Raw genomic sequence first — 8,284 nt, 5'->3', positions numbered from 1 at the left:
TATATGTATGCCTCCTTTCTCATGGATGCCTATTAGTATGATGTTGTTCATCTTTACATCATCTTGCAGCTGTTGAGTTATTATTTCTTGGATATTTGTCATTTTTAAGAGATTTTTTCCTTACTGGTCAATAGTTGCAATGGTATCTTCAAGGTCTGAAAGTCTATTTTCACTTTCATTCAAAGAGTTTTGTCAACTTTTAATAGAGTTTTTAATTTCCTGTGTATCTTTCTGAAGGTGCTTTATGCATCTTATATTGCTAATTCAAGGTTTTCATCATGTTTCCATTCTCCCTTATTTTTTTATCAGTGCCTTCCTTAGAAATGCTTAGTAATTCTTTCATTATAATTATCATTTCTTTTCTTACCTGAGTAATTATTTCTGATCTGATTTCTTCTATAACCTTCTACATTTATTTCTTTACTTCATTTTCTATTATTTCAGAGATTTCATGTGTGTGACTTCAATTTCTTCTACGCTAATGTCTCCTGATATTGTTCTGGTTGGGCTCAGAACCTGAGATACTTTGATCCTTTGTGCATTGATCCTCATTTTTGTCATCTTCTATTTCATAAAAAACTCTTTATTTTGACTTCTGTGGTACTTTCTTCAAAAGTGTAATAATCAGAACCTCTCTGTAAAGTGTCTGTTCTGTATGTATCTCTCCTGTGTCAGAGATTCTTATTTGGTGTGTGTCTCAAGATTTTGTCTTCTCTATTGATTGAGGTTTCCATTTAGCACTATTCTCCATCCTCTGGTATAGGGCTTTGGTGAAGTCATTACCAAAGTGCCTCCCTATATTATTACCTATGGAAGACTGAGGCAGATATTGTATCCTATTTATAGTAGTACAGTTAGCAATTCTAATACAAGCTTGTGAAATTTAGAAATCAACAAACTTTTATAATTAATGGGTTTGAACTTTAGACCATAGGGGCAAACATTATAGCTATATAACCAAGCAGATCATAAATTGGGAATTTGTATGTATGTATTTATTTATTTTTGTATTTTAGGGAAGGGTCTACAAGGTGTTCAGGGTTTCACTACTAGATTGGATTCATAGTGATCCACCTGTTTACAGCCTCCCAAGAGCTAGGATTACAGGCACACACCACCATGCCCAGTCTCAGTTGCTGTCTTAGTGCACCCTGGGGACAGGGCTGGCACTGCAGGCCTGGAGATTGAAACCATGGCCCCTGTGCCTGCCTGCAGGTACTTTAATCCACTGAGCTATTTGGCCTGCCCTGAGAATTTGTATTTGAATTAGTTACTCTGTGTTCTGTCTGGGAATCTCTTCTTCATGTAGCTGGAGTCTTCCAGGCAGTCCAGTTCACCCATGATACCTCCTGCCACCTCAATTCCATCAGATCCTCACCACAGGTCTGTGCCTTGTCTAAGCCCTGCTGAGCCTAGAAGTATGCTTCAGCACATTGGGTCTATTTCTATTGAACTCAAACTTGATCTGCCAGGCCTGGCTCTTGTCTGGCTGCTGTGTTCAGCCCCTCCTGGCTGCACATCTACATGGCCTGGCTTGGCCTGGCTGCTGGGCTCAGCAGTTCCTTCTGACTAAGTATCACTGAAGTGGACCTGCTGGTCCTGGCTCTATTTTTCTTTTTATATTTAGCACATAATTTCAAAATTGGAATGATACATTTTACCCTGAGACAGGACTATTTTTTTCTGAATATTAGGAAAATTAGAGGATATTTTTTCATTCTGCTTTGTAAGGAGGAACTTATTATATGAGCTATGTTAATGGGCTTCTTCCTTTTGAATGTCATCACCATCACTATCCACCCTATTGTGCATCCCTATTAAGATTTGCAGCCATTATGCTAGATTCTTTCTCATTCCAGCTAGCCCCATGACTTCCAATACAATATGAATTAAACAAATGATGATTCATAAATCTGAGTGACTGTCCTGCGAAACATGTACATTCCCTATGAATATTTGGTAACATATCTCTGAAAATATAAAAAGGAAATAGGTAGTTGTGGTTCAAGCAAAGAAAGCTTCTAGTGTAAGTTATTTGTAATTTTTATTTTATGTATCCCTTAGTTTTACTTATTTTCCTAATTTATCTCTTTAATTATTGTTAGTATGTATGCTATAATGATTACATTCATTATGGGAGCAAATTTATTCTAAAATGTATTTTTCTGATTATTGTGGAAATACATGGTTATAACAAAAGTTAGACTACATGAAAGAGGAGGAAGATTATAATGCAAGGATAATCTAATCACTTTCAGATTACATGTGCTAAAAACACAAGAAATGACAAAGGTCACCCTAGGGAAGAGTGCATAGACCTCTAATGGAAAATATGCCAGAGAAGAGGCCAGAATGTTCATAAGACAATTGGGGCTGTCAAATTTTTTAGGGATCATATATAATTTGAAAGTTTTATGTACATCTCCAGACTTTATGAAATCTCCATTTCAAAGATACAGTGCAGTTTTTAATTGTTTAACTAACAGGACTTTATGCTTGACCACTCACATACCTCCAGTGATTGAAGGGAATATGTGTGGTATTCAAGTTACTAAAGTTTTCAAAAAGAGGAAACTACTGTACCCACATTATATTTATTTGATATGCCTTTTAGGGTTTCCTTTGTGTAGAACAATGTGGCAGGTAAAACATTTAGAAAATTAGAAATGATTTAGGTAAGGCAAATTTAGAAATTATTCAGCCGTGGCGCTACACAAGAGCAAAAGCGTAAGTGCTTTTGCAGAAGTGTAACTTTATTCTCAACATCACTCTTGGGACTTTGCCACCATTTTAAGAACTGTAATTTAGGACTAATCTTTCTTTTGTGTGTAGGCAGCATAAATGGCAAGCACCAGTTCCAAGCACTGTCTGGAAATATTTCTATATTGAAGCCATTGTGATGCAAATTTTTAGCCAATGCATTATTTTGAAATCTGTAGAAATATTGTCTTAATAATATAAGACACCATAGCATAGAACAGAGTAAAGGTGAATCATTGCACTAGCATACTTTTTGAGGATATAACGTAATCAAGTGCATCTTTTGTTTGCCCTGACTAATCAGAGGTATCTATTTATATTTTTACAAAGAAAATGTATGGCATGCAAAGTTTAGTCTTCTTTATGAATTTTTCCTCTCCAAAGAATAGTATTTTCAGAAAGGAAAAGATGTTATTAGGGAATCATCAGCTCATAAATGCTTTATGTATGAACCTGTATTTCTTTCTGACAGTCCATTACTTGGAATCTAGGGCCTAATGGTGTAAAGTGCACACATCACAGTAATTCTACTTTTGTAATCACAGCCCGACTATTTATTTTTTAAGATAATAATGTACAATTTCTAGGAAGAAACTACATTTACTCAACAGAGACCAAACTGCTATCCTTAAGCTTTATAGCACTGGCTCGCACCCAGTGTGGAAAACTGTTGTGTGATCAAGACAGGGCAATAAGTAAATCACCCCACTGCCTTCAGCTGCAGTTCAGATAGTAAGAATACTTTTGTGTGTCATGTCACAGTAAACAAATCTTACATATATGAATTTTGGTGCACTTCCTTAAAAATCCAAGACTACACAATGTCCTATATCTATTGTATTCCAAAGGCAGACATCACAAGGCAGGCACTGCAGAGAACTAGGTCCCTATATTTTTGGAGAAGACACTTCATTTTTTGTTCCTAGTTTTCTACATCATGCTTTGATAATAAATATATTTAGAAGAATAATAATTTTATTAATATATGTTTGCATACATAATAATTACATTCACCTTGGGGAATTTGTATATACACATATTGAATTTTGATCATTTTTATTCTAAGTTGTACTGGTTACATACATTTATTCCAAGGAATTAATGTGCCATATTGTTAAAAACAAACTTTGAAAGAAGAACAAAGCCTGTCATTTTCTAGAGAGGAAAAGGGGAGCCTTATGAATACAAATTAATTTCCAGCCACAATTGCTCTCAAAAAGAAATGAATTTTCAAAGTATGCTTTAGAATTCATCATTTGAAGACACCTAGGTTGGTTTACATATTAATCCACTTTGCCAGCATCTCCCTTTGTGACCTGGCAGGTTTCAGTTATGCACAATGGCACAGAGACAGGCTGCTGAAAGGCCTGCTCTTCAAAAAATGTCACTCCATGCTGCAGATTACGTTTTATTAGGGGTAGTGGGAGCCATGCGGTTCTGGTGGTCAATTTACTTCTCTTTTCTCAGAGGAAATTTGAACACAGATTTAAGAGGGAAATTTGTCACTAAATTAAAACAGAGAGTGGGCTGGTGCTAGTAGTCAGCTTCCTCTCTGTACCGAGACATTAGCCAAGCTTCTCAGAGAGGCTGATCATCACCTCCTAAGGTGGCCAGGAGGGCATTGCCTGTGGAAAAAGATCACATGGTCAACATTCTTCATTGCTTTAGGAAAAATGCTAATTAACAGCAGACAGGAGAAAGTTTCTAAGACAGCAAAGAATGAAAACATTTTCTTAAAACCAAAATAACAATGCATCTACATGAATAATTTTGCACATTCATATAGATAATGATATGCAAGTCAAATCACTTTTTAAAAGGCATAGTGACCACTGAGACTAATACTCTGCCATGCACAGATTGTCTGAAAGATGAGTGTTAGTTCTTCTCAACATTAGCCCTATAAGCAGAAGCCTTTTATGTTGATGAATAATACGCTGTATAACTCCTGTTCCATCTACTGAATGATCATGGTTTCCAGAACAGGAAGAAAGTAGGATTTGGAATTCTACATCATTGTGATAGTTCTCATACTTTGTATTTAGAATAACAATATCAACTATATGGTCTGTGACTTGGTGAAGTTTCATGAACTTACATCTTTTTTATGACGTTTTCTCTGAAGGAAAGGTTCAGAAGTAGGTTCAGTGTTGAAGTTCTAATGATTTATGGTCATGACCTCCAAATTCTTATAGTTTTCTTAGATGTGGCTCAATTTGAGATCTAGAAGGATAATGGCCTCAAGTCAACTGTGTTTTTACTGCCCACAATTGCATTTCTTCCACAGGCCTGGTTCTAAGCTATATTCTCACACTATTCATGAAACCTCACACACTACTCAGGCTTCTTTCCTTTCTCTACCTAGTGACTCTGACCATTATCTGCCCTTGAAAGTGTCTGGCCAGGTGTCTTAGTTACTGTTTACTCGTTGCTGGGACAAATACCCAACACTCAAAATGAAGGAAGGAAAGGTTTATTTAGCTCACAGTTACTGGAGCGTTCAGTCCATAGTACGCTGGCTCCAGGACAAATGTCAGCAGTTCACATGGCAGAAAACAATGAAGAGCAGAGGAGGAGCAGCAGCTGTGGTGTCCTTCAAGCTTCTGTCTTCCTTCTAAGCCGACTGCGAAGAGTGGCGCTCCATGGCGATCTCTTTCAAAGTGGCACGGCTGCCAAAATCAAGCTCCTCTGAAGACTGGGACTTCTCCACAGAAACGGGGTGGGGCAGCAGGAAACCAGGCAGGGGGGCTTCCTGCCTTTCTCAATACCTGGGCCCTGCCCACCTGCAGGACTAGGCCCCCATGCTGAGATCAGCCAAGTTGACACAATGTATCAAACTAACACACCAGGGGAAGGATGGCTCAATTTATATGACCAGCACAAAAGCTGTAAGGTGAGGTTCTAGCATGTATAAGAGTCTGCAGTATTATTTGCATGTCCTCCTAAGTGACAGCAACATTTAGAAGTAATTTTTTTAAAAACGTAATAACTTGAGCAGGAGAGATTACAAAGGTAAAAGTTCCTTTTCTGCTCTTTGAACAGGGGCCCACATATCTATCTTGTACTTGTTCTCAACTATATAGGCAACCCTGACTATCATTGCAAACTTTTGCAAATTCCGTAATTTTTATAAACATGTTTTCCTTATTTGGAAACTTGATACAATGATAACACTTAAAACAGAGTTATAAAGGAGATGTAATATTTAATATGGGTCTAAAAAGCATAAAATTAAACCTGAGGCATTTTAAAGAGATTTAATGACATTAGTTTCTAGCTTCAAAAATGATAAAAATTAACAAAAATATTTCACACATACTTAATGATCACACAAAACACAATTCAGGATGTCTCAAAAAAATCCAGTGTCAAAAATATCAAAACTATTTCATTCCATAATTTCTTAAAGTCAAAATGCCAAATTTAATGTCTATGTCCCAGGATTGGAACTTGACATTTAAAGGAAAACCAAGTGATCTGTTGTTTTTTTCTTTTTAAATAGAATAACAAACCACAAAGTATAGAAAATATTGGGAAAAGACATCTCTTCACGAATAGGTGCTGCCACATCACTCTGCTGCAGCAGGAACCCATGGGGGAACAGATGGCACAGGGTTATGGTGCTAGATGTTCAGTCCTACATGGCAGTCAGTGCAGCCCTCAGGTACAATGAATGCTCTATTCTCCTTTGCCTGGAGGACAAAAAAGTGCACCAATCTGTGCTATAAGCTGTACCTAACAGCAAATTTCATAGGGAAGATGGAAGGTCAAGAAAGTTAAGAATAGCAAACAATAATAAAAGAATAAAAGGGATTATGTAACATGTGGTCAAGTCAAAGTATTCATTTAATCATTTGGGGGAAAGGACTCAATGTGGTAAGTCTATGTATTACTTCTACTAAATCCCAGAAGTGATTTTATAGTCTAAACTATGCCAAAAGTGATTTCTTATCTAGAATAAAATTCTCCTGTGCTCCTCCAGGTAACACATAATACTCTTCAGGGCCATTCAAAATAAAGCATATACCCAAGAATGCCCCAAGACACTTCTCAGCAGTAGAATCAGAGAAGTCTTCTACAAAATAGTCAAGTCAAAGAACCATAAGTCTAATATTCTGAGACAATTTTCCCCAAAGTTAATATTAGCATCCTATTAAGATAATTATCACCCCATCTGATAGTTTTACTTTTTATAATTCCATTTTACCTACTAATCTGCATGTAAACATCTCTCATTGAGATTTTTAAGTTCTTGAAATGCGAGTATCATTCTCTACTAATATATCCATTGCTTAATACAGTTATCATTTGTGTGAGAATGTATATGTGTTAAGAATAGTTAAGGTCTATTCTTTTATCAAATTTTGTTAATGACAGTCACCATTCTGTATTTGATCTCCAGAATGTATTCATTCTGCATAACTGAAAATTTGAGCCCTCTGACCAACACCTTCCTATTTTCTCCACCCCTCAACTCTGAACAACCACCACTCTCTCATTTAATTTTTTGAGTTGTCAGATATTACAGTATTTTTCTCAGTTGCTGATTTACTTCACTTAGCATAATATCATATAGCTCTATTTACATTGACATAAATGGCAGCATTTTCATCATTTTAAAGCTATATAATGTTATATATATATATATATATATATATATATATATATCCATGCCACATTTACTTTATCCATTCATCCATTCAGAGACACTTAAGTTATTTCCATATCTTATTTATTGTGAAGATAGCAGTATAGATGTACTGATTCTTTTCCTTTTAGATATCTATCCAGTATAGTGCAATTACCACATCATCTGGTAGCTGTCTTTAAGTTTTTCGAATAATTTCCATCCTGATTTCCATGCAGTATACTAATTTACATCCCTACCAATAGTATGTAAATGTTTTCATTTCTCCATCTCTTTATCAGCACCAGTTACCCTTAGTCTTTTTGATGATAGCCAGACTTGTAGCAAAAGCTGCCCCCCAACCCCAGCCAGAATAATTCAGTTTGTTAGTTGCCCAAGTAATAGTTCTGGGTCCACTTTTGGTTGCTCCTATCTGTGGCTGGTCACTATGATGCACATTGTATAAATCAATCTCCAATTGACAAACCATTCTTCCTCTGTACTTCCTGCTTGCTTATTCAATATAAACTTTAGACACCCCCCCCCCCGAGGTTGGGGCCTGATATTTTGGGTGTGATCCCTATCAGTGCCTGTCAATATAAATAAATCTACCTCCAAATATTGGATATCATTTTGGTGTTTCTGGTGTCATTACATTCTATCATGATGGGTGATATTTCCTTTTATTTTGATTTGTATTGCCTGAAGATTAGTTGCTTGTACTTCTCTAGAGACATGTTTATTTAGGTTCTTTTCTCTTGGCATCAGATTTGCCAATTCCTAAATTTTTCTTACATTTCAAATTTTGTCTGGCTGGCTGTCTCTCTCTTTCTTTCTTCCTTTTCCTTCTCTCTCTCTTTCCTCTTTTCTTCTTCCTTCCTCTCTCTCTCTCTCTGT

The sequence above is a fragment of the Octodon degus genome, unplaced genomic scaffold, assembly GCF_000260255.1.
Source record: "Octodon degus isolate 3935 unplaced genomic scaffold, OctDeg1.0 scaffold00030, whole genome shotgun sequence".
In the NCBI taxonomy this organism is placed as follows: domain Eukaryota; kingdom Metazoa; phylum Chordata; class Mammalia; order Rodentia; family Octodontidae; genus Octodon; species Octodon degus.
This window is presented reverse-complemented; position numbering follows the sequence as displayed.